At 40.4% G+C, this 27030-nt stretch overlaps 1 long non-coding RNA gene across 2 annotated transcripts; it reads left to right on the top strand.

The window, feature by feature from the left end:
• Positions 1–269: 269 nt before the first annotated feature.
• Positions 270–2305, top strand: LOC129885053 (uncharacterized). Of its 2 annotated transcripts, none has more exons than XR_008766040.1 (3): positions 270–1444; positions 1544–1631; positions 2256–2305. It is a non-coding gene; the product is annotated as an uncharacterized LOC129885053 (long non-coding RNA). The 2 variants fall into 2 exon arrangements; XR_008766039.1 differs by having other exon boundaries at positions 1548–1631.
• Positions 2306–27030: the final 24725 nt, after the last annotated feature.

The following is a 27030-nucleotide window of genomic DNA, read 5'->3' on the forward strand; positions in this document are numbered from 1 at the left end:
GGTCTTGATAGTACTCTGAGTCAGATTGAATTGAATTGTATGTGATTGGTCCCGTCTAAATCATATTCTTGTTTAGACTTAGGATATTTGATTGAGTTGTTATTCCTCTTGAGTTGAGCTTCCGAGTTGATTAATTCTTCCTTGATGTTCGTTGCATTCGGCCCTTTTACATACTCGTACAATCTATGTACTGATTCCATTTGGCCTGCATCATTTAATGATGCAGAGACAGGTACTAGAGATCATCAACTGACACTCCATTGAAGATCCACATACACTCTCAGCTAGTTGGTGAGTCCTTCTAGTTTCCGGAGGATGTTGAGCCTTCATGTACAGTTTTGTTGACCTTTCCTTTATTTTGATTGTTGGTAGCCATGGACCTGTCATGGGCACCTCTTAGACTTTGATAGAGGCCTCATAGACTGGAGTGTGGGGAGGTCGAACCATTATTTTGAAGAGTCTTACTTTATTGTCTTGTTGGATTGTAAATGTTTGGCCTTCGGCCCCCATATATGAATAGCATTTCTTTAATTTAGTTTCCGCTAAGAGAATGTGATTGAATGAATGTGTGACTGGACCAGGTGGTTCTCTCGGAGGTCAGAAATGGCCTTCGGGTGCCGGTTACGTCTAGGGTACCCTCTCGGGGCGTGAAAATACCAAACAACCTCCTAATAAATTGAGGCAACTTCCTTATCATCCCCAATACTCTTTCCCAAGCTGTTAGGACCCGAAATTATGATGCCACTACACCCCTAAGTAGGAAAGCCTAAAAACCTAGAAGAAAAACTTACGGAAGATATGTTATGCCCCGTACTTTTGTACTTTGGAAAGCCTTCTTAAACTTCTTAAAAGTTTCCAGGTGACTCAGATTAGCTACTACACTACCAAATGACTCTAAGGAAAGGAGAATGAGATACCCCATAATAAGGAAGATTGGAAGTAGGGTTGGAAGAGTCCGGAAGGAGTTGGAGGCCAAGAAATGAGTCGTAGGACTCGACTTACTTGCATAAGCTACCAACTTTGATGTCCTACGTAATTAATCTACTTGAGTACACGTCGAGCTTAAGTATCAAGGAATGCATAGGCTCTTAAAGTAAGAAGAGATTACGAACCCACGAAAGAGGTGGAAGGAGGCGTAGAACCTACTTGGAAGCAAGTAGGTGATGCACCTACTTGGACCCAGTAGGTGACTCACCTGCTTGAGGTGGACCCCACACTGCCACGCGGCAGCATATGAGTGGCCGTATGGATGAAGTGGCGCCCTAGGGGCTGCCACGTGTCACCCCTAGGGGCTTCCACGTGTAATTCTCCAAGGAAGAATATATATACATGTAAATATGACTAAGGAGTCATTTTTTAATTCTCTTAACTTCAAAATTGAAAGAAAGTTGCAAAAAAATGTAGAGAGCAAGAACAAGAGAGCTATGGCTATAGCTACTCCAAGGTAAGCCCTCCATTTTCAATCCATGAATTAATTATTTAAGGTATCCTACGATTAAATAAAGGTGTTTAACAATGTGAATTAATTAATTGGGGCAGCAAGATAGCGCAACAAACAACCCATCAAGTTCAGCCACGTCAAAGAGCTTTCGAAGCTAATTTTTTGTATGTTTGGGAAGCCGTTCATTAAGGTATGGTGTGATTCTCTTTTTACATGTTTTGGTAAGGGTTTGGACATGTTATAAAGGTATAAATTTGGGTTGGAAACATAAAAATATACATGTTACGACTAAAGAACGTTGCAGATCATGTAGGGGCTGATTTGACATGATTTTAATGGGTTAATGTTTGGCTAGAGTCGTTGTTATTATGTTGTTGTGTTGGGCGTTGTTTTGTAGTGTTGCAGGGATGTAACATAATTAAAAATGACTGTATAGGCTTCTGGTTGCATCCATATAACCCTCCGTTATGTGTGGTCAAAGATTTTACGAAATAAAGACTAAAAACCTTATTTTGGTATCATGATTTTGGGAAAGTCGTTGGGAACTTGTATTGCATCATATTGTAGTAATTCCATGTTGTATAGATGCTAGTTTTATTGTTAATATGGCTTCTAAGGTTTGGAGGTTAAAACAAAAGTTTGGATAGGACAAGTTATAGGAGAGATGCTGCCCGATTTTCACTAACTTCGGAACTAGTAATGAACTAGTCGAAGGCAACGAATAAGGGATTGGTTCCTATGGGTAATTTGTGGTAGAATTACAAGATGGAAAGTCAAAGTTCACTAACCTTAGAATTATTTTTGTGTTAAATAGGTTAAAGGATTAACTTCGCAAGTCGGGATGCGATTAACCCATAACAGGTATGTAAGGCTATCCCTTCTTTTCTTTGGCATGCCTTAGATGTAAGTTACGATTGATATGTATATGAAATATGAGGATAACTCCACTCATAAAAATCCAAGTATGATTCATAAGTCTTATCCACTTCTTAATGTTGGAACTCCTGCAATAGCTGAGTTGTTGCCTTTAAGTCTTCTATGTGATGAAAAGTAGTACATGTAAAGTCTATCTCTTCTTTCCTTTGGAATGGCTTAATTGTAAGTGAAATGATATATGATATGGGTTTAGAGGTAATTCCAATTATGAGCTCCGAGTATAACTCGTGACATGTAGTCACTTCTGAACATCAAAAGTCTGAAAGTAGTTAAACTACTATTCTCGAGCCGGCTATACAGTGAATAGTAGGTGGAGATGCCAGATCCTCTTCCTAAAGGCTCTACAGTGATAAATATTTTTGATTGCATAAGTTGTGTCTTTGCTTGCATGAGCTATGTGGTATTGTCTTGATGCATGTCTGTGATTCTGAGGCCCCAATTGATGTAATTGCTAATGACATCTAAAGGGTACTTTGGATAATTACTTTCCTGGTCTTCAGGTGATGGTTCACTCAACTGTTTCATTGAGTCTCAGAGGGTGACTTAGTTGCATATGGTTTCTTACTACTCTACTCGTGCATGCTGTAACCCTTCTTTCTCCGTGTCCCACGATGGGCCAGATATTATATCAGGTGCAGCTTTACTACTTATTTCACCGAGTCTCGGGCCGAGTACATATAGTTTTATATATGAGGAGACAATTTCGTACGTGAGGTACGGTAATATGTTATGACAATACAATTATTCACTGAGTCCTGGGCCAGCTATAATATGATGGTATATGTTGTAATATAATGGTACATGTGTGATGGTATGTGTGGCGAACTAAGGAAGGAATACCGAGTCCCTCCCTGGAGGGCCGGGTACGGTATGTATATATGATGATGGTACACTATAGACGTACACCACTTCCTTCACCGAGTCCCTTACTAAAGGACCGGATACCTTATGTAGGCATGCATATGAAAATATAGTGATACATTTGTGACCCTGATCCCCATAATGAACTAGAGGTAATATGATGACATATACGATAAGATTATACCGTATATGATGATATAATATCATATACGACAATGTGATAAAGTGATATACATGATAATGTGATGACATATTAGTATGATGAAACAATTATCACACCGAGTTCATAGAGGGACGGTTGCAGTGTATGAGAATGTATATGACTACATGTCCTAAGATGCAGGTACAGTGAGTTGTTAAATGTTATATTTGTTTCCTGCATCCCTGTTTCAGTTGTTATCTCAGTTATGATGTGTTATGCTTTACATACTCAGTATATATATCGTACTGAACCCCTGTTCTCCGAGGAGCTGCGTTTCATGCCTGCAGGTACAGATGTTCATTTCGGAGATCCTCCAGCTTATGTCGGCAGTTTGATGTCGGCATTTGTTTATTCAGGGGTACGGCGGGGGCCCTATCCCACCATATGTTACCATTCATAACTCTTAGAAGTCTGTAGACATGTGTATGTGGGTTGTTTAAAGGTTTGTTTCAGCTATGCCTGTATGTCGCGTTATAAACATATTTTTGTTACAGCAGCCTTGTCGGCTTGCATGCTCTTTCGTGATATGGTACGAATGAAAGGGGCTACATGTACTTGAAAAAGTTTTGACCCATTGGGGTTTTTATGTATAGTATCACATCACACATAGTTCAATTTGACTATAGCTGATAGATACGTATACGGGGGTCCAGGTCGAACTCCAGTCTCGGCCTACGGGGTTGGGTCATGACAAGATAATAATTCAAATACGGTAGTAATAATAACAATAAGATGAAGACATGAATATTATATAAGAAATGGGTCATATCATATTTATAGTTTGATACAAAATATACAAAAGATTCCCAAAAGTGATCAAGAAAACAAATGGACACAAGACCAAATCCCCAGATCTGGTGTTACCTACACAGGAGCTACTAAGTACAGATATGCTATAAATGCAAGAGAAATGGCTAATCAAAATACAATTCAATACAAATGAGGGAAAGCAGCAAGTATTTGAAAGCCAAGAGTTTACCATAATCCAAGCCGGTGGTGGCCAATGAAGATCCAACGCTCATGGAGAGTGGCTCGTAATATGAGTTGCCTCAGAAAAAAATGCAGAATTGTAGTAGGAGTGCGAAACCATAGGGTACTCAGTAGGCATCATAGGCCGACCTTAGCTCAAAAAGATCATATATATATATAAGGAGTAGGATACCATTACAACTACAATCTAATAGTACAACGAACAACAAATATCATCGAGCATAAAGAAATTCACACGTTAAAATGAAAAAGAACATCCAAGTACACAAAAAGCACAATAACATAATAAAACAAGATAATGTAGTGTAATGGTCAAATGTATAAAAGTAGAAGCCCGAAAGAACCCTTATGTCATGACCCAATTACTCGAGTCATGATGACACTTACTATAACCCACCAGTAAATAAGTTAACCCATATCCCCAAACTATAAGTAATGGAATTAAGGGTAGCAACTAAACTAGAAGTCAAACTATAACAGTTATTACAAAAGAATGAGTGGAAGCAAACCATATATATATATATATATACACATACATATAGAATATGTAATGACCTTGAGGGTGATTTTCGTAAATTTGTACAAAACACGCGTGAACAGTAACACGTGTGAACAGTAACACGCGTGAACAGTAACTTTTTGGGCAGAAAATGCCCCTTTCTTCTCATTTCAATATTTTTCAACATTTGTTTGAGTTCTTGAACTCCTTGAGGTGATTTGAGAAGAGATTTTCGAGGCAAAGTGTTGGGTAAGTGATTTTTGACCTAAAACCTTCCTTTTTCATTAAGTTTTTGACGATTTTAACTCTTAAATTTTAGTTTCAAACCCCAAAAATCCTTGTTTCTTCCCTAATCCGAATTTAAGGAAAATTGTGATTTCCAACTCGTTTTGAGCTCTATTTTTATGGGTTTTTCAACCATGAGTTCCTTATTACCAATAGAATGGGATTGTTCAATAAATTTACAGATTTGACCCTTTTCGAAAATAGTTAATTTTTGGACCATTTTACCCCCGGTTCAGAAACCTATCAATATGGGTGTCATTGGACTCCTTGTGACGTGTATGTTTCATTGTTGATAGTGGGTTGTCATTCCGAGCGCTGAATTCGAGAGTTACTTGTCCGGTGGAGGTATTCGAGTGCGGTTTCGGCAATTGAGGTAGGTTTGGCTATCTTTCTTTGAGATTGAGATGGGGTAATTAATCATTCATATGTTATAGACTTTGGGATGGGGTTGTAGTATGAGTTGAGAATGTTATATATATTATGATGTCCTTGTGGAGGCTTATTTATTAATGTGTTGCCGTGATGGGGTTTATTTGTATTACATAGCCCGTGTGGGGGCCTTATTTGTTATCTTATTTGCTTTGAGAGCATGTGAATTATGATTTGCCTAAGAGAGAGGCTTGACTATATTATTTGACTTGTGATGCCGCCTGAGAGATTGAGTTGGGGGTTTTGAGCATACTTGAGTATTGAAATATTGTTGAGAAAGGGGTGAATATTTAAATGAAAGTGTGTTCTTCCCGTTACTATTTATTGAGGGTGAATATCATGTGTAGGTTAAGTTTTGAGAACTTTGAACATTATACCACATGTGAGTTGATTATTACTTCCATGCATATGTGTTTTGATGCATTCATCCTCATTCATCACATCATGAAACATGGGAAGTTGAGAAATATGGAAATTCTTTTTGAGAAAGAAAATGAAACACCTTTAAACCTTTGTATCTTGAGTCCCTGACCGAGGCAGTTTTCCGGTAGGGTAGTGGATGCATTGTGATCCCAACCTTTGTATCTTGAGTCCCTGACCGAGGTAGTTTTCCGGCAGGGTAGTGGATGCATTGTGATCCCTTGACCACGAGGAGGTGGCAAGGATAATGAGATATTGTGATTGAGGTATATGGTCTGCGAGACCCCCATGGGTCCTGCTTGGTAGCACAGCTCGGCAGGTGTATACGACAGGCTGTGCGACAGTCTTGATTCCACCGTACCACCACATCATTGCATCATCATATTGCATTGCATTGCATTGACATTTGTGCTGCTTGAATTATTTGATTAATTGTGATTATGAGTTGTTATTATACTTTATTCGTGCCACTATATATATAAACTGGCGGCACCGATGCCGAAGTGGGACTTTTCTATATGCAGGTGGAAGCGTTCCTTAGTTTATTTCATAGGTTTGATTAATTCCTTATACTCAGTCAGCTAAAACCTACTGAGTACATGTGAATCGTACTCACCCCTACTTCTGTGTCCCTTTTTGATGCAGATACTAGTCGGGGTACCCCACGTGGCAGTTAATATTCTAGCGGATTGTGTAATTCTCAGATTAGTGGTGAGGTCCCAGAATTCGGATCGTCACTAGTCTATCTTTATTTTTCAGTCTTTTGTATCATTCAAAGACTTATGTTGTATCTTCAGATTCGAACCTTGTATTAGATGCTCTTTATACTTATGACACCAGGTTTTGGGATAATTTCTTCATTGTTTTTTTTTCTTTTTATTTAAATCGTGGAATCACTTTCCTCTTTGGGAGTCTTGTATGAATTTTATTTTTAGGGTTACACATCAGATTGGGTTTTGAGATGTGTGCCATCATGACCTCAGTTTTTGGGTCGTGACAATTGGTATCAGAGCACTAGGTTCACCGGTCTTATAAGTTAAAGAGCAGGGTGTCTAGTAGAGTCTTGCGGATCGGTACGTAGACGTCCGTACTTATCTTCGAGAGGCTACAAGATACTTAATAGGAGAAATTCTTTCTTTTTACTCCCTTCGTGCGATTTATTCATATCAAGTGTTGTATACCTCTGATCTATTCCTTCTGTGCAGATGGTGAGGACTAGAGCCACAATTACTGAGGGTGAGGCTGCACCTTCTGCTCAAGCCCCAGTATGCGGGCGAGGTAGAGGACGTGGTGGAGTCAGGGGACGAGGCCGAGCAAGGGGAGCGGCACCTGCTCGTGGACGAGCTAGAGAGCTATCACCTGAGCCCATGTATGAGCATGAGGATGACTTAGAGCAGAAGACTGAGGAGGAGAGGCCATCCCAGCCTCTTGTGGTTCCCGATAGTACTCCGATGCTTCAAGAGCTATTGGTTCGATTATTGGCTAGACTGGATGGTGCTCCTACCTCTGGTATTATTTCAGGTACTATAGGTTCTCCTATCACAGTTGGTGCTACACCGCCAGTTCAGGGGCCTAGTGTAGGATTTCAGACTCCTGGTTCATCTTCAATGCCTTCTATTGCACCTCCGAGATTTGCAGCTCCGCCAGTTTCTGCTAATGCTGCCATGTCGGTAGCTGAGCAGAAGAGTTTCGAGAGGTTCGTTCGATTGGCACCTCCAAGGTTTGATGGTAAAGCCGGAGAGAAAGCCTATGACTTTTTGACTGAGTGTCAAGATAGGTTGTTCAACCTAGGCATTTTAGAGGCACATGGAGTTGCTTACACTTCATATCAATTTGCGGGAGTGGCCAAAGAATGGTGGAGGTCAGTTCTTGCTCGTAGACCTATTGGTTCTCCTATGATGAGTTGGGAACAGTTTACTGAGGTGTTCCTTGAGAGATTTGTGCCATATAGCTTTCGTGATCAGCGTAGGGATGAGTTTGACAGACTGGAGCAGGGCTCCTTATCTGTATCTGAGTACGAGACTCGCTTCCATGAGTTATCTCGTTATGTTATGTCGAGTATTCCCACCGAATTCGAGCGGATTCGCAAACTATTGAAGGGATTCGCCGGTTATCTCCAGGAGGCTACAGCCTCTCTTGTACTGTCTGGGGGTACGTTTCAGAGTATTATTGATCATGCCAGGATGATAGAGAGTATCCGACGTGCTAGACAGGGCGGGGCCAAGAGGTTCCGTCGGCAGGGTCAATTCAGCGATCATTCCTCCAAGGGTAGAGAATATTCGGGTTCAGGAACCCATGGTTATCAGGGCAGACCAGTCCAGGCAGCTATTCAGGGTTCTTCGAGCTCCGGAGGTCGTTTTGACAATTCTAGTTATTCCCCACGGAGTTCAGGTCCTCGAGGTTGTTATGTGTGTGATGAGTTTGGGCATAAGGCCCAAGATTGCCCCAAACGTGCTCCTTCTAATGGACGGCCTGGGGCACCAGTTGTTCATTCTATAGATGCTCCAACTATTCGAGGTTCTTCGCAGAATACTAGAGGTGGCACCCATGGTGCTAGGGGTAGAGTACGAGGTGGTGCTCGTGGTGGTTCGCAGGCTAAGGGTGACCGTCAGTTATGCTATGCTATACCGGGTAGATATGAGGCAGAAGCCTCTGATGCAGTTATTACAGGTATTGTTCCAGTTTGCCATCGTTCTGCTTCAGTATTATTTGACCCAGGGTCTACCTATTCTTATGTGTCGACTTATTTTGATGTGGGTATTGATTATGTGAGTGAGTCCCTTATTGTGCCTATTACTATTTCTACCCCAATAGGTGAATCTTTAGTAGTGGATCGGGTATACAAGGGATGTTTGGTGATATTTTCGGGTAGAGAGACCCGTGCAGACTTGATTTTATTAGACATGCTTGATTTTGATGTGATACTGGGTATGGACTGGTTATCTCCTTATCATGCTATATTAGATTGTTATGCAAAGACCGTGACCTTAGCTTATCCCGGTTTACCTAGCTTAGTATGGAAGGGTAATCCGAGTTCATACCCTAAGGGGGTGATATCTTATATTCGTGCTCGTCGCTTGATGGATAAGGGTTGTTTGTCTTATTTGGCTCATGTACGTGATCTCACCACGGAGTCATCTCATATAGAGACTACGAGGGTGGTGAGAGAGTTTATGGATGTATTTCCTACAGACTTGCCGGGAGTTCCTCCTGATCGTGATATCGATTTTGTGATTGATTTGGAGCATGACACTAAACCCATCTCTATTTCTCCTTATCGGATGGCTCCGGCAGAATTGAAAGAGTTGAAAGAACAATTGGAAGATTTATTGAAGAAAGGGTTTATTAGACCTAGTGTATCACCGTGGGGTGCACCGGTTTTATTTGTGAAGAAGAAAGATGGTACTATGAGGATGTGTATTGACTATCGACAGTTGAACAAAGTCACTATCAAGAACAAGTATCCTCTCCCTCGCATTGATGATTTATTTGACCAGCTTCAAGGTGCATCGGTGTTCTCAAAGATTGATTTGAGGTCGGGTTACCATTAGTTGAGAGTTCGAGAATCTGACATCCCGAAGACTGCATTCAGGACTCGTTATGGGCATTATGAGTTTGTGGTTATGTCCTTCGGGTTGACTAATGCCCCGGCTGCTTTTATGGAGTTGATGAACCGGGTATTTCGACCTTATTTGGACTCGTTTGTGATTGTGTTTATTGATGACATCTTGGTTTATTCCAAGAATGAGGCGGATCATGTTAGGCACCTGAGGACAGTCCTTCAGAGATTGAGAGAGGAGAAGTTGTATGCAAAATTCTCCAAATGTGAGTTTTGGCTTGAGTCCGTGACATTCTTGGGTCATATAGTGACCAAGGATGGTATTATGGTTGATCCAGCCAAAGTTGCAGCGGTTCGTGATTGGGTTAGGCCTACTTCGGTTACCGAGATTCGGAGTTTTATTGGGTTGGCAGGCTACTATCGTCGGTTTGTTCAAGGATTCTCTTCTATTGCAGCCCCATTGACTAGGCTAACTCAAAAGACCGTGGCATTTCAGTGGACTGATGAGTGTGAGGCGAGCTTTCAAAAGCTCAAGGAATTATTGACTTCAGCACCTATTCTAGCCTTACCCGAGGAGGGCGTGGCATTTATTGTGTTTTGTGATGCTTCGGGAGTCGGCTTGGGTGGTGTATTGATGCAAAAAGGTAGAGTTATAGCTTATGCTTCTCGACAGTTGAAGGTACATGAGAAGAACTATCCTACCCACGACTTAGAGTTAGCAGCAGTGGTGTTTGTTCTGAAGTTGTGGACGCATTATCTCTATGGAGTGCATTGCGAGGTCTATACTGACCACCGTAGCCTTAAGTATATCTTTTCTCAGCCGAATCTGAACATGCGGCAGCGTAGGTGGTTAGAGTTATTGAAAGACTATGACATTACCATACTTTATCATCCGGGCAAAGCTAATGTGGTAGCGGATGCCCTGAGTCGCAAAGCATCTAGCATGGGTAGTTTGGCCTTTCTTAAGGTTGTGGAGAGGCCTTTGGCGTTGGAGGTTCAGTCATTGGCTAGACAGTTGGTCCGACTGGATATTTCTACACATCATGGTATTTTGGCATTTGTGGAGGCTAGGTCTACTTTGATGGACCAGATTCGTACACACCAGTTTGAAGGTGAAAAGTTGAGGGCCATTCGAGACAAAGTGTTGAGTGGTGAAGCAAAATCAGCCTCTCTTGATCAGGAAGGAGTTTTGAGGATTAATGGTCGCATTTGTGTGCCCAAGGTTAGTGAATGGGTACGTATGATATTAGAGGAGGCTCATTGTTCCAAGTATTCGATTCACCCGGGAGTGGCAAAGATGTTTCATGACTTGAAACAACATTATTGGTGGTGTGGCATGAAGAGAGACATTATTGATTTTGTGGCTGTGTCTAAATTGCCAACAAGTGAAGTATGAGCATCAGAAACCGGGTGGTCCTATGCAAAGGATGCCCATTCCTGAGTGGAAATGGGAGCGTATCACTATGGACTTCGTGTCTGGATTACCCATGGCATTGGGTAAGTATGACTCTGTCTGGGTGATTGTGGATCGATTGACCAAATCAGCCCATTTCCTTCCGGTGAAGACTAGCTACAATGCGGATCAGTTAGCTAGGATCTATCTTCGTGAGATTGTTAGGCTGCATGGGGTGCCTATCTCTATTGTATCGGATCGGGGTTCAGTGTTCACCTCTCACTTTTGGAAGGCATTACAGCGTGGTTTGGGTACGCGACTAGAGATGAGTTCAGCATTTCATCCCCAAACCGATGGTCAGTCTGAACGGACTATTCAGGTGTTGGAGGATATGCTTAGGGCCTGTGTGATTGATTTTGGTGCCCGATGGGACCAACACTTGCCCTTAGCAGAGTTTGCCTATAATAACAGTTATCACTCCAGCATTCAAATGGCACCATTTGAGGCATTGTATGGTCGTAGGTGTCGATCACCCATTGGATGGTTTGATTCTGTTGCGGTTGATGCATTGGATACTGACTTACTTAGGGATGCTGTGGAGCGGGTACGTTTGATTCAGGGTCGACTATTGACAGCTCAGAGTCGTCAGAAGAGTTATGCTGATAGGAGGGTTCGTCCCTTAGAGTTCATGGTGGGTGATTGCGTGTGGCTTAAAATATCGCCTATGAAGGGTGTGATGAGGTTCGGAAAGAAGGGCAAGCTTAGCCCAAGGTTTGTTGGCCCGTTTGAAATCCTGAGGAGAGTAGGTGGAGTGGCGTATAAGTTGGCCTTACCCCCTAAATTGTCAGCTGTCCATCCGGTGTTTCATGTTTCCATGCTTCGCAAGTACATACTGGATGAGTCTCATGTGATTTCTTATGATGCGGTAGAGTTGAGTCCGGATTTGACTTATGAGGAGGAGCCGACAGTTATTCTAGATAGGCGGCTTCGTAGACTCAGGACCAAGGAGGTCGCTTCGGTCAAGGTGCAGTGGCAGCATCGGCCTGCTGAGGAGGCGACTTGGGAGTTAGAGTCTGATATGCAGGCTCGATACCCTCAGCTTTTTGAGACCCCAGGTACTTTATTTTATCTTATGTTCGAGGACGAACATCCTTTTTAGTGGTGGATATTGTAATGACCTTGAGGGTGATTTTCGTAAATTTGTACAAAACACGCGTGAACAGTAACACGCGTGAACAGTAACACGCGTGAACAGTAACTTTTTGGGCAGAAAATGCCCCTTTCTTCTCATTTCAATATTTTTCAACATTTGTTTGAGTTCTTGAACTCCTTGAGGTGATTTGAGAAGAGATTTTCGAGGCAAAGTGTTGGGTAAGTGATTTTTGACCTAAAACCTTCCTTTTTCATTAAGTTTTTGACGATTTTAACTCTTAAATTTTAGTTTCAAACCCCAAAAATCCTTGTTTCTTCCCTAATCCGAATTTAAGGAAAATTGTGATTTCCAACTCGTTTTGAGCTCTATTTTTATGGGTTTTTCAACCATGAGTTCCTTATTACCAATAGAATGGGATTGTTCAATAAATTTACAGATTTGACCCTTTTCGAAAATAGTTAATTTTTGGACCATTTTACCCCCGGTTCAGAAACCTATCAATATGGGTGTCATTGGACTCCTTGTGACGTGTATGTTTCATTGTTGATAGTGGGTTGTCATTCCGAGCGCTGAATTCGAGAGTTACTTGTCCGGTGGAGGTATTCGAGTGCGGTTTCGGCAATTGAGGTAGGTTTGGCTATCTTTCTTTGAGATTGAGATGGGGTAATTAATCATTCATATGTTATAGACTTTGGGATGGGGTTGTAGTATGAGTTGAGAATGTTATATATATTATGATGTCCTTGTGGAGGCTTATTTATTAATGTGTTGCCGTGATGGGGTTTATTTGTATTACATAGCCCGTGTGGGGGCCTTATTTGTTATCTTATTTGCTTTGAGAGCATGTGAATTATGATTTGCCTAAGAGAGAGGCTTGAGTATATTATTTGACTTGTGATGCCGCCTGAGAGATTGAGTTGGGGGTTTTGAGCATACTTGAGTATTGAAATATTGTTGAGAAAGGGGTGAATATTTAAATGAAAGTGTGTTCTTCCCGTTACTATTTATTGAGGGTGAATATCATGTGTAGGTTAAGTTTTGAGAACTTTGAACATTATACCACATGTGAGTTGATTATTACTTCCATGCATATGTGTTTTGATGCATTCATCCTCATTCATCACATCATGAAACATGGGAAGTTGAGAAATATGGAAATTCTTTTTGAGAAAGAAAATGAAACACCTTTAAACCTTTGTATCTTGAGTCCCTGACCGAGGCAGTTTTCCGGTAGGGTAGTGGATGCATTGTGATCCCAACCTTTGTATCTTGAGTCCCTGACCGAGGTAGTTTTCCGGCAGGGTAGTGGATGCATTGTGATCCCTTGACCACGAGGAGGTGGCAAGGATAATGAGATATTGTGATTGAGGTATATGGTCTGCGAGACCCCCATGGGTCCTGCTTGGTAGCACAGCTCGGCAGGTGTATACGACAGGCTGTGCGACAGTCTTGATTCCACCGTACCACCACATCATTGCATCATCATATTGCATTGCATTGCATTGACATTTGTGCTGCTTGAATTATTTGATTAATTGTGATTATGAGTTGTTATTATACTTTATTCGTGCCACTATATATATAAACTGGCGGCACCGATGCCGAAGTGGGACTTTTCTATATGCAGGTGGAAGCGTTCCTTAGTTTATTTCATAGGTTTGATTAATTCCTTATACTCAGTCAGCTAAAACCTACTGAGTACATGTGAATCGTACTCACCCCTACTTCTGTGTCCCTTTTTGATGCAGATACTAGTCGGGGTACCCCACGTGGCAGTTAATATTCTAGCGGATTGTGTAATTCTCAGATTAGTGGTGAGGTCCCAGAATTCGGATCGTCACTAGTCTATCTTTATTTTTCAGTCTTTTGTATCATTCAAAGACTTATGTTGTATCTTCAGATTCGAACCTTGTATTAGATGCTCTTTATACTTATGACACCAGGTTTTGGGATAATTTCTTCATTGTTTTTTTTTCTTTTTATTTAAATCGTGGAATCACTTTCCTCTTTGGGAGTCTTGTATGAATTTTATTTTTAGGGTTACACATCAGATTGGGTTTTGAGATGTGTGCCATCATGACCTCAGTTTTTGGGTCGTGACAGAATACCTCCCAAAACCAGGAAGTCACAAGTACAGACCTGCTACAAAATAAATACAAGTCCCAAAAGTGGATCACGAAAACAAAGACTTATATCAAAAAGAAAAAGACTTGTCAACTATATAGAAATGAAGATAGGTAATTCAAAATGCTATGTGCTCACCCTCACCTTCGATGTAAACTGTGACTGGCTCGAATCAGCACTGGTAACTCATGCTCAAACCTGCATCATGAAAACAGATACAAAGTGTAGAATGAATACCAAAATAATAGGTACCCAGTAAGCAGCATAGGCCGACTATGCTTGAGAAGTAAAGACAATATGAAAAGGTAAGAGTTTAGGAATAATAAAAATCAAACGAAAAAGTAAAGGAGATGCACACGAGTGTAAAGAAGTAGAAGAAACTAATTATATTTAACTAAACCTAACTTGGGACCCCATAATCCCAGAAGGTACACTTGTGCACAAGTTTAAATAAAAAATCCGAGAAGAGCCCCATAAGCCTAACGGGTACACAAAATAGCTAAACTACTAGAAATCTGAAAAGGTGAGTCCAGTGCCAGAAAAGCATAGCCTATAACTCAAATCGAGGATCACCTCTAAGTAACCAATGAATGACAACTAATAAAGGAGCATAGAGCCTGAATCTCGAACCTTGGATGAATCTCGAAGTAATTGATAGTTGTCTCCAAGTAACTAATAGTAACAACCTAGCTAAGAAGTCCAGCACCCGGACAAGGTTCAACAAAAGCTGATGGTTCGTCATCAAAGGCTCCTCAGAAAGAAGAAAAAGAACTTCATTCTGGTCTAACGAATGTTGATAGTACTTGTTCATATAAAGAAAAGGAAATTTTCTCGTTCTTAGATGGCAATAGCAACAGTTCTATAACTTTGCCTTGAAAAAATCATCATGGTGGAGATCTAGGTTAATTCGCTAAGCACCATGGATAGTGCCTTAAAGGTATTCAACGAAATTCCTCAATGAAATATTACTTCATTAAATGCTATTATTTTTGGATTTTTGGCCCAAAGATTCATTCAACCCAAGATATGCTACCCACATAACCCAAAGGTTATTGCGAACAGCATCTTGGCAAGCCGAAGTCGACAATAACTCCGAAGTGAACAATACTCTGATATGAACAGTATTTTTCGGTGGCAACCAGGTTCATTTCACTTGGAGTTGGTACCTCTGTTTTCCATATCTATTCTTTGCTCATACAATTATAGTTATATTTTGCTGACTTTAAACCTTTGAATAATTTATTAGTTCATATGCATTTTTGTGGCTTTGGATAGTGATGGTAGACTAGGGTCATGTTCTCACTCAGGAATGGGGACGGGGATGAGGGTAAGGAGGGTTAAGTGGGTTAAAAGAGCATCTAGACTGAGAGTAGGTTCTTGGAACATTGGGACATTGATAGTAATATCTATAGAGCTAGTTAAGATTCCAAAGAAGAGGAAGATTAATATAGTTTGTGTACAAGAGACCAAATGGGTAGGTTCTAAAGCTAATGGGGTAGATGGGTATAAGCTTTGGTTCTCTGATAGATCAAAGTATAGGAATGGGGTAGGCATTTTAGTAGATAGTAATTTAAGGGATCAGGTGGTGGAGGTTAGGAGAGTCACTGGTAGGATGATGTCGATTAAAGTGGTCATTGAAGGGATCACATTGAATATTATTAGTGCTTATGCGCCGCAAGCGGGCTTAGCCGAGAAGGATAAAAGGCACTTTTGGGAGGATTTGAACGAGTTAGTGGGAGGCATACTACCTACTAAGAAGCTTTTCATGGGAGGGGATTTCAATGGGCACATCAGGTCTATTTCAAGAGGGTATGATGATGTGCATGGAGGCTTTGGCTTCAGGGATAGAACTAGAGGAGGAGTTTCACTTTTAGATTTTGCAAGACCTTTTGGGTTGGTGATAGCCAATTTGAGTTTCCCAAAGAAGGAGGACCACTTGGTAACCTTCTGGAGTGCGGTGGCTAAGACTCAAATAGATGTTTTACTCCTTAGAAAGGATGATAAAGGTCTGTGCAAAGACTATAAGGTCATTTCAATCAATAACCTTACGACCCGACATAAGCTCTTAGTGATGGATTTAGGGATTAAGATGATGAGGAAGAAGAGGATCAGGGATGACCGACCTAGGATCAGATAGGAGAGTTTGACCACGGCTAGCGCCCTAGATATGGGAGAGAAATTGAAGGATATGGGGGCTTGGGATAGTAGTGGGGATGCAAACACTATATAGGATAGGACGGCTAGTTGTATTAGGGTTGTAGCAAAGGAGTGTTGGAAGTCTCGACAGGTAACCATGGCTAGCATCGAGGGGACTGGTGGTGGAATGGAGAAGTATAAGGGAAAGTGGAAGAAAAGAAGATAGCATATGCGAAGCTGATTAAAAGAAATGATGAGGTGGAAAAGTGGACGAATAGGGAACTTTATAAGATAGTGAGGAATGAGGTAAAGTAAGTGGTTTTGATGGCAAAAATGACAACTTTTGAATGCATTTATGCTGAATTAGAAAAGAAAGACGGGGATAGGAAATTATTCTAGCTAGCAGGGTGTGAGAGAAAAGGGCACGCAATGTAGATCAAGTGAAGTGAATTAAGGATGACCATGGAAAAGTATTGGTAGAGGAGACCCTCATTAAATAGAGATGGTAGTCGTACTTCCATAAACTCTTGAATGAAGAAGGGGATAAAAAGATTTTTTTGGGAGATTTGGAACATACAGGGAGGCTTTATGATTTTAGGTGTTGCAGGATATCTCGGTCGAAGAGGTTAAGGGTGCTGTGCGTAGGATGCGCTGGGGAAGAGCGACCGAACCTGATGAGATTCTTGGGGAATTTTGGAAGAGCATGAGCTTGCTAGGTTTGGAGTGGCTGACTAGGTTATTTAATGTCATCTTTAATACAATAATGATGTCCTAAGAATGGAGGTCAATCATAATGATCCCTTTATACAAAAACAAGGGGGATATCCAGAGCTACAACAACTATAGAAGTATTAAGTTTCTAAGCCATTCTATGAAAGTATGGGAAAGAGTGGTGGAGATGAGGGTTAGGAGAGACGTGTCTATTTTAGAGAAACAGTTCGGATTTATGCCGAGACTCTCAACTACAAAATCCATCTATCTTATGAGGAGACTGGTGAAGCAATATAGGGAGAGGAAGAGGGACTTGCATATGGTATTCATCGATCTAGAAAAGGCTTACGATAAAGTTCCATAAGAGATACTATAGAGATGTTTGGAGGCTAAAGGTGTACTTGTGGCATACATTAGGGTGATCAAGGACATGTATGAGGGTTCTAAAACAAGGGTAAGGATAGTAGGAGAGGACTTAGAGCACTTTCTAGTTATGATGGGGTTGCATTAAGGATCAGCCCTTAGTCTATTTTTATTTGCCTTGGTAATGGATGGATTGAAGCAACAAATTCAAGGTGAGGTGCCATGGTGTATGCTTTTTGAAGATGACATAGTCCTGATCGATGAGACTCATAGTGGAGTTAACGCTAAGCTGGAGGATTGGAGACATACCTTAGAGTCTAAAAGGTTTAAGCTGAGTAGGACCAAGACAGAGTACTTAGAGTGCAAGTTCAGTGAGACACCTCAGGAGGTTGGTACGGAAGTTAGGCTTGGTAACCAGTTCATCCAAAAGAAAAGTAGTTTCAAGTACCTTGGGTCTATCATGCAAGGCATCGGGGAGATTGACGATAATGTCACACATCATATTGGGGCAGGGTGGATGAAATGGAGGCTCGCTTCTGGTGTGCTATGTGGCAAGAAGGTTCCACCACAACTTAAGGGAAAGTTCTATAAAGTGGTGGTTAGACTGGCTATCTTAATTGAGGCAGAGTGTTGGCCAATTAAGATCTCTCACGTTCAAAAGATGAAAGTAGCTGAGATGAGAATATTGAGATGGATGTGTGCACATACTAGGAGCGACAAGATTAGAAATGAGGCTATTCAAGATAAGGTAGGAGTGACCTTGGTGGAAGATAAGATGCGGGAAATGTGACTAAGATGGTTTGGGCATATGAAGAGGAAAGACACAGATGCCCCAGTGTGGAGGTGTGGGAGGTTGGCCATGGATTGTTTCAGAAGAGGTAGGGATAGGCCAAAGAAATATTGAGTAGAGGTGATTAGACAGGACATGGTGCAGTTATAGCTTACCAAGGACATTATCTTAGATAGGAGGGTGTGGAGGACCCATATTAAGGTAGAAGGCTAGTACATAGTCTCGTTATTCTTTCGTATTAGTAGGCGCATTAGCGCACTATAATTTCTTGTGCTCTAACTTCTGTTATTATCTTTTCTATTACTTTTTGTACTTTGATTACTCTATCTTATCTGTGTCACTTTTGTTATTTGTGTTATTCGTTATTTGCTTTCCCATATCTCTTTGAACTTCTTAGCCTTATCTGACCTTTTGTTATGCTTCTTTTGAGATGAGGATCTCTTGAAAACAACCATTCTACCTTGGTAGGAGTAAGGTCTATGTATTCTTTACCTTCCAGATCCCACGTTGTGGTATTTCATTGGGTTGTTATTATAAGTGCCTAATTTAGTGTTGCGGCATGACATCCTCAAACTGCACTATTTCTCCATTCTTGGATTTTGAAGAGTGTCACTTGATAGTGCATCATTCTTCCTTTGATTCACTGTGGCTGACAATTGCCCCATTTGTTGCTCCAACTATTTGATAGAGGTTGAGTGTGACTCTACCACTTGGGTCATTTTGAACATATCGCATCTTAGCTCCTTGACCACAGATTCTATAGATTTTATCTTTTGAAGTACTTTAGTCAAGATCTCCTCCATCCTTTAGTTGCTTACTCTACCTCTATCTCTATTTTTGAGATCCACATAAAGGATGCTCTGATCATTTTTTTATTGATCCTTATTGCCAGTTACCTTGATCGCGGTGGTCAACCCTGTCATAGTATCCATCCCTTTGAAAGTTTTAACCTTAGTTCCCAAAATTGGATGTCTGAAACCCCCTGGTTGTTTATGTACTTAGCCGCTTCAACAGCAGGTAGGTCGTTATAGAGATTTGCAATATCCATAATGTTTACCTTTTCCATCTCTCCACTTAGCAGTCATTTGGTCAGCAAGTCCATCTGTGTCCGCATGTGAGCCATGTCTTGATCATGTTCATCTTCTCTCTTTTTATGGTCTACTGACATTTTAAGTGGGAAGCCTAAACCTCCCATATCATTGTATCTAGTATACTAGGCTCTATTATTCTTTGCGAGCTGGTCCAAGATTGCTGTGGCTTCCTGAAATGAGTTGGCCATAAATGATCCTCCATAAGACGCATCTATGACTGGTTTGGTCACAAAGTTACAAGACTTGTAACATAGCTTCTTCAAATGCTTGTCAGTCGGGTTGGGGTTTTGACAATACTTCAGCTTCTTCTTGAATCTCTCCCATGTCTCATGCACTACTTCAGTAGGTAGCTACTTATGGGCATCGATCCCGTCCTTGATTTGCAGGTTCTTAGATGGTTGGAAAAATCTCTCAATAAAGGCTTCCCTTAGCTCCCTCCAAGTTCTGATTGAGTCATGTGGAAGGTTGTTCAACTACTTCAATGCTACCTCGGATATAGATAATGGAAACAGAAGGAGTCATACGACTGATTGACTTACCTTAGGGGTTTTAGATTACTTGCAGGTGGTGATAATGTTCATCAAGTGTTGATTGACATCATCACTTGCTGCTCCACTAAATGTTCCTTTTAGGTTCAACATCTGCAGTATGGTGCTAGTGATGGTGAAATTAACGCCTTCAGGTAGTGGTGGGAGGAATATAGCTCCAGTAGCTCTTGTGCTATCTGTATCAGCATCATCATCAACTAGGTCAAAGTTCACAGGTCGCTGATCTCTGCCCCTTAATTCTCCATGAGTTCATCCTTATTGTCAACCTCATCCCTGACTTGATGTTCAGCAAGCTCTCTCAGCCATTGTGCGTTATGCTCTTTCTCATTAATCTTTCGAATGAATTTTTACAGTTCAGCATCATAGGGAAGGAGTTGTTCACCCGTACTGCGAGTGTTTGGCATGCACTACCTGTTCCCTTAAAAAACAACAAGAAACCAAAAGTAAAATTAAGAAATACAACTACAAACTGAGCTAGCAACTAATAGACTATTTCAAAGCCATATTCCCCGGCAATGGTGCCATTTTGATAACACTCAATTACAATTCTCAAAAGAGATATAGATGATCGTTAGCAGTATATTTTACCCAACTAAGAGTCGGGGTGGAACCCACAGGGAATAGATTGAAACAAGTTCTATTAGCTATCAATATTCAGTCATAGTTGCTTCTTCCCTAAAATAAAGATGCATAAAGCAAAAGTGGGGTTTTGATTATGATTTAAGAACAAACGACAAAGTAATAATAAGTAAACAAGATTAAGGTTTTAAACAATATGAAGACTAGACTAGGATTGTGTTCCCCATGACTTGTAAGTTAATAGGCTAATCGTATTCATGATATCGTTCAATGTATTGCATTCAAAATCTAGAGAGTTAGATAACATCTAATTCACCTTCCGATCCTTCTTAGACGTATCTTATTCATCTCCTCCCGGTCTCAGAATATATATTTTACTAACCTTCACCCTGGATCCTAGAGTACTATCTTCTTCTCATCTCAAGTAACTTAGATAAAGTTTATTCCTTCTTTTGAAGCCAAACTCTTTGAATTTCTATTGTGATATTCTTTTCCTAATCACTCCCTCCCTCCTGAGAAATCAATGAATATGGGAAATTTCTTAATGCGTGCACTCACTAAGAAACACTTTTGAATAAAGAAATCACAATACATACATGCAAAAATAATTCCCAAATATCAATCCTAACTTTGCCTATTCATGGTTCCCACAACCTAGTTTTGGGTTTAGTCTTGCATAATTTTGATAGATAAATCAATAAATAATGAATCAAACTCACAATTGAACAAGAAGATTTAGATTCAAATCACAAAACTAGAACTCAAGGAATCCGAGTTGTGTGTTCTATCTCCCAAATCTGTTTAGCAGCTTTTGATCAATGAATCCAACTCTAAATTATAGTTTTTGGTCATCTATTCTATTCTTGAAATAGTAGGGAAAATGTGTAAAGAGTATAGGAAAAATGTACCCTAAAAATATAACACAAGAGGTTATTTATAGAAACCTAAAACTAATCCTAAACAAACTATGAAACCAACTTGGTTTTGGACTCAGATATAAATCTACGGGAGATACCACGGCTCGTGGTGGACTTCCTTGGTTATTTACTTTGCCTTTTTTTGCTATCCAACCCACAATGGCACCCACCATGGACAGTGGTAAGGACCACAGCTTGTGGTGAGGCCCTTGGTGGTTGCCTTGGCCATGTTGCTCTTGCCTTGGCTCCTGGGGGTTGCCTTATCCATGTCACATCTTTCTTTGGCATTTTGATGGCTGGACACACCACTATGGTTCCCATCAAGGCCAGTGGTGAGGACCACGGCTCGTGGTGAGGTTTCCTTGATGTGAGCCTTAGCTAATTTCTCGGCAACTTACTTGGGATCTTTCTTCACGAATTGGAGGTGCTTCTCACATCGAGTACTACCTACCATGGCCTACGGTGGCTGTATTGGTGGGCATATTTGGTCGCAACATGTTGATTTAATCTACCAACACCCATTCGAAGGTTCTTCAAATCCCTGTGAAGTTTGTTCTTTGAGTTCTCCTTTCAAGTTATCACGAAACCTTGCGAAACTCAAGCCAACCTAGAAATTCTTTCATATTTTAGTTTCCTTTTGATCTCACCTCAATACCAAGGTACCAACATCCTTCAACATCAATAAAATTCCTACATAAACCATGCCAAATACCATCAACTCAAGCGTGCTTCAATTTCCCTAAAAGCTAACAAAATGCGCTTGAGAACTTACAATAACTCCTTGTTTTGAGCGTCGTAAATATCATATTTTGGTGACACATTAGGCAACGGCTCTATAATTTCCCCGTCTGTTTCTAGTGTAGTGGCATGAGTTACCTACAAGAAACAAAAGCTAAGATCAAGGTTTCAACACTGGCACGAATAATTAAGATACTAGAAAATTAAAAATTTGCTCATTTTTAAAGTCCATGGCAACAACGCCAAAAACTTATTGCTACCAAAAGCACACCCAATTGTACACATTCAACCAAGTAATGTAGTGACTCTTTTGTGTTGAATTATCAAACCCAAAGGGTTTTAATTTAGCAAATAGTTTATTCTCGATTTAATTGTAATTAAATGAAAGTGAGGTAAAGAGTTTTGATTGGTGTTTTAGTCTAATAATTGAAAGTGGTCACACAAATTAAAACTAACTAAGTAATGATTCAATTTCAAGCATAATATTCCTTACTTTAGAATCCTATAGGTTATCAAGTTACTGATTTACAAGGTTAATTTTATGATCATGATCTCTTGACCTCTAATCTCCTACCAGTTGGTAGTCTAACTACATCATTGAGCAGGGATATACATGAATCAACCATCGATCATTAAGAAACCTTCTTTTTTCGTAACCAAATGTGGTATACTAAGTATATGTCTATCCTATATATGAAACACTCTAAGTTCTAACCTAGAATGAACACGTTCCTTGCATTTCTCGTTCTATCCCTCTATTCCTCTCTCGAGTTCAACAGTGGAAAAGAAATGTATTCTAATCAGGCATTAAAATAGAAAAAGAAAAACTACAAGAATAACTTTAATTGAAAACCCATCTTCATCCGAAGAAATTCATATTAAGCCATCACTCGTAGCCACAACCCTAGAATATGGGAATTCAGCTACTCATGATTTGATTCATAATAATAGACTTTTCACAAATAATCCAAGAAATCAAAAGATGGAAAGAGTAGATATAAACCCTAGTGTTCTTGAGAAAAGGTCATCCAAGCCTTTCTCCATTGAATTAGAAAAAGAATAACCAAATAAATAATAGAAGTTAACTATTTATAGAGTTGGCAAAAACACAGCCAAATTTTAACTCCTAAGTATGCGTCCATAACTTCAGGTTCAAACATTTTTTTCTTCTCTGCAACGTGGAAACATCGCCTACTTCATTGTCTAAACATTTCATCCATTGCCAAATAATCCTTCATAGGTCCGCGACGCAGACACAAGGCGGACTCTTCTGTTTCGACATGACATAACTCTATCCTTAGCCGTTAACTCCCATTTTCGACTTGCCTACCAATTTTGTTCTTTTTTTTGTTCCTTTTGTATGATTTACATCCTACAAGAACCTAATAATATTGGTTGTAAAAACATGAGAAAACCTAACTAAACTAATATAACCCACATAGGATTTTCTCTCAAAACTCACAAAAAGCATGGGTCCATTTGGTTATTTGGCGTATAAATATGCCTAAGATCACCCAATCTTGTATGGCCTTAATCTTTGACGAATATACTATGTTGTTATCCCTAGACACCACATGCCCCAAGAACTCTATAGAATTAAGCCAAAACTCACACTTTGAGAGCTTGGCATAAAGTGGCTGATCTCTCAAAGTCTGAAGCACTATCCTCAAATATTGTTCATCCTCACTCTAGCTCCGCGAGTATACCTATATGTCATCAATGAAAACTAAGAAGAAGGAATCAAGATATGACCTGAACACATAAGTCATCTCATCCATGAAGGCGGCAGGGGCATTAGTCAACCCAAAAGACAACACTACGAACTCATAATGGTCTTAACAAATCCTAAATGTGGTTTTAGGAAAGTTCGATGCTCGAATCCTCAGCTGATGGTAAACAGATCTCAAGTCAATTTTAGAAAACACTATGGCAACCTGAAGCTGATCAAATAGTTTATTAATATGAGGCATGGGGGTAAAGATTCTTTATTTTCACCTTGTTCAGCTATCTGTAATCAATACACCTACACATAAAGCTGTCCTTCTTTTTTGAGAAGCATTTGGCCGAATGAAACCCTTATCTAAGAGGTCCTCAAGGGTCCTTGAGATCTGTGTAGGGCTTCCGATAAGGTGGAATAGAAATAGGATGGGTGTCCGGCTCTATATCTATGGCGAATCAATATCACGCTCTAGGGTAGGATAGGTAGGTTAGTAGGAAAAACACCTGCAATCTCTTGAACTATAGGAATTGAATCAACTAAAGGGATCTCCCTACTAACGTATCACATATAGGCCAAATAAGCTAAACATCCTGAAGAAACCAATCATTGGGCCCAAATAAAAGAAATAATCCCTGTGTGTATGGTACTATAAACACCCTTCCACAACATTGGAGAAATGCCAGGCATGCCTAAGGTAATGGTCTTAGTGTAGCAATCTAAGAACGCATTGTAGGGGGATAACTAATCCATGCCCAAAATCACATTAAAATATACCATGTCTAGCAAGATAAGACCAACTCGAGTGTCATACCACTGATAGTCACTAAGCATGATCAAAAATACCTAATCCACTAGTAAGGACTCACCCACCAAGGTCAAAACATGTACCAAATCTTTCAATGAATCTGAACTCATACCTAATTGGGGAGCATAATAAACATACACATTTGAAAATGTTAAGCCTGGATGAAATAAAGTTGTGTTAGGCTGATGGCATAAAAGAAGCATACCTGTGATGACATCGTCTAATGATTCAGCCTCTGCCCTTGTCACAGTTGCATAGAAATAGCCCTGGGCACATCCCTGTATGTATAACCTACCACCTAACCTATTTCCCTACACTCCACCTTGAGCATCCTGTCGACCACCTCGATGATTCTAATCCTAACAACCACTGCTGATATTAGCCTAGTTGCAGTAGGAGTAGAAGCAACTATCTAATAATAGGGCAATCTCTAGACTAGTGGTCTACTCGCTGTAGTCATAATAACCCTGAGAGAAATGAACAACATGAAATCATCTACCATGGTCTATAGAACCCGAATATGATCATCCTCTTGAACTCTGACCCATGGTAGGACCACCTTAACAATGCTGGCTACTCTCTAAATGTGCAATAACACTTGAATAAGACGGCTGGTCTCACCCTTCTGAAACTGTGGGCGGGGCCTATTATAGGGATCCTTTCCCCTAGATCAGGACCCTCTGTAAATGCCCTGATGGTAAGCCCTCTTGTCACTACCCTCTTAGACCTCGCAATAGATATGTTCCATAGTACGAGCATGATCAACTACCTCAAGGAACGATCAATCGCTAAAGCCATAGGCTCTGTCTTGATCCTCATATGGAATCTAAACCACGTAGAAAGCAACAGAATCCCTCCTTCTCGGTAGGAAATATCATAGTGGCATGTCATGATAACTATAGAACCTCACCTCATACTCAGAGATGGTCATGGAGCCCTACTCCACTCTCAAGAACTAGTCACAGAGCCTATCCCTTACACTCTGCAGAATGTACCTAGCTAAGAAGGCCTCTCAAAACTTATCCCAAGATAATTGAGGCTACCCAACTGGCCTAGTCTATAAATATGAGTAACACTACTCCTGGCTGGCCCATAAAACTCATGAGCAGTAAGGTCATCTTCTCTCAACTCCACAAGACCCAAAGGCTATAAATGCTCTTGGCAGGTCATAAGAAACATATTGGCTACCTACCAAATTTCTCTAAAACATCTTTATGGCGACGATCTCTAAAACACCCCGAGCATCTTCTTCTCTCGTAGAGCTGCTGCTGTAAGCTGACCCTATGGTACTAGCATGGATGGGGATAGAATTGGGGCCTTCTGCAAAGCCCCTAGCATTGTCAAGAGCTGAGTAATTACTGATTGTAGATCAGGAACAGTAACAAGTGCGAGCGGTGGCTGGGTGAGTCTCAGGCCCACTATTTGAGGATTAACTAAAGTTTCTTGAGGCACTGCCACTAGCTATGAATTCCTCTCTCTATCATAGGTTGGTGATGCAGGCCTCAAGCGACCTCTAGATCGACCTCTACCCCTAGCTAGAGTTCTATCTACTGGCCCAGGTGAATCACCCCCGACTACTATACCACGCATAGGAGCCATTCTGGAAAAGAGTGGAACAAGTGAGATTTCATGAAACTGATAAGACACATACTGCACAAAAGCGATACAAAAGAGAAAATTTTCATAACGACATCATGTTGCCTCCGTAAGATAAGTTAAGGATGTCTCTACACTATCTGCAGGACTCTACTAGACAATTAGCTCTATATAAGTGAGACTGATGAACTTGAGTCTCTGAAACCAACTTGTCATGATTCGATTACTCTAGTAATGATAACACCTACTATAACCCACTAGATGGTAATCTGAAATGTATATCAGAACTATAAGTAATGGAATTGAGGGTTGAAACTACACTAGAAGTCAAATCATAACAGTAATTACAGAAGATTGAGTGGAAGTAAACAAAAATTACATAAATACAAAAAGAAGACCTCACAGAACCTAGAAGTCACAAGTACAAATCAGCTATAAAATAGATATAAGTCCTAAAATTAGACCACAAAAACAAAGACTTGTCTCAAAATGTAAAACTCAACTATATACAGATGGACACAGGTAAATGAAAAATGACATGTACTTAACCTCGCCTCCGGTATAGACTACGACTGTCTCAAATCAGTATTGGTAACTGGTGCTTAAACCTTATCATAAAAATAGATGTAAAGTACAGTATGAGTACCAAAATAATAGGTACCCAATAGACATGATAGGCCAACTGAACTTGAGAAGTAAAGACAATACGAAAAGATAAAATCTAGGAACATTAGAAATCAAACA

The sequence above is a fragment of the Solanum dulcamara genome, chromosome 4, assembly GCF_947179165.1.
Source record: "Solanum dulcamara chromosome 4, daSolDulc1.2, whole genome shotgun sequence".
Lineage (NCBI taxonomy): Eukaryota > Viridiplantae > Streptophyta > Magnoliopsida > Solanales > Solanaceae > Solanum > Solanum dulcamara.